This window comes from Camelina sativa, chromosome 12 (genome assembly GCF_000633955.1).
Source record: "Camelina sativa cultivar DH55 chromosome 12, Cs, whole genome shotgun sequence".
Classification (NCBI taxonomy): Eukaryota; Viridiplantae; Streptophyta; class Magnoliopsida; order Brassicales; family Brassicaceae; genus Camelina; species Camelina sativa.
Window position 1 is genome coordinate 15312481 of NC_025696.1, and position 591 is coordinate 15313071.

Below are 591 nucleotides of genomic sequence, written 5' to 3' on the forward strand. Positions count from 1 at the left end.
TGCTTAGAATATGAAAAATTGTGTTGCGTGGAAGAAATCTTAATTTCTAGAACATATGATTCTCAATCTGTGTGTAAAATATGGTAAAAATTTTGTTATGTTTAAAACTAAAGTTAATTTTTTGATTAAAACAAGCTGAAAATAATATTAATTTTTTAAAATATATACTGTAATAGGTAATTTTCAATTTTGTTGAGTGCAGTGGAGTCGTCACAAGGCTTTTCCAAAGTCTTCGCAACAAAAAAAAAAAAAATTAACGTCATATTCATCATCACGAGAAAAATAAAACTAAAAAAAGGGAGAAAACGACATCGTATATGTTCTATAAAAAAATACAATTAAAAAGTGTCCTCACCAATAAAGAGAAGACAACAAGTGGTGCTGGTGTGCGTGTGAGTAGAAAGAGAGTATTTACGTAACGCGCAAATCTCACGCGCGATGTGGTCCCTACCATCCAATGACTTTCTTAACCTCTAAGTGCAAAGGTGGGACCCATGTTTTATGGAACCGTTTTCCGAAGATTTTCTTATTACAGGACAGCAGAAGAAGAAGTGGTTTTTTATTTTGTCAAAAAAAAAAAAAAAAAAAAAA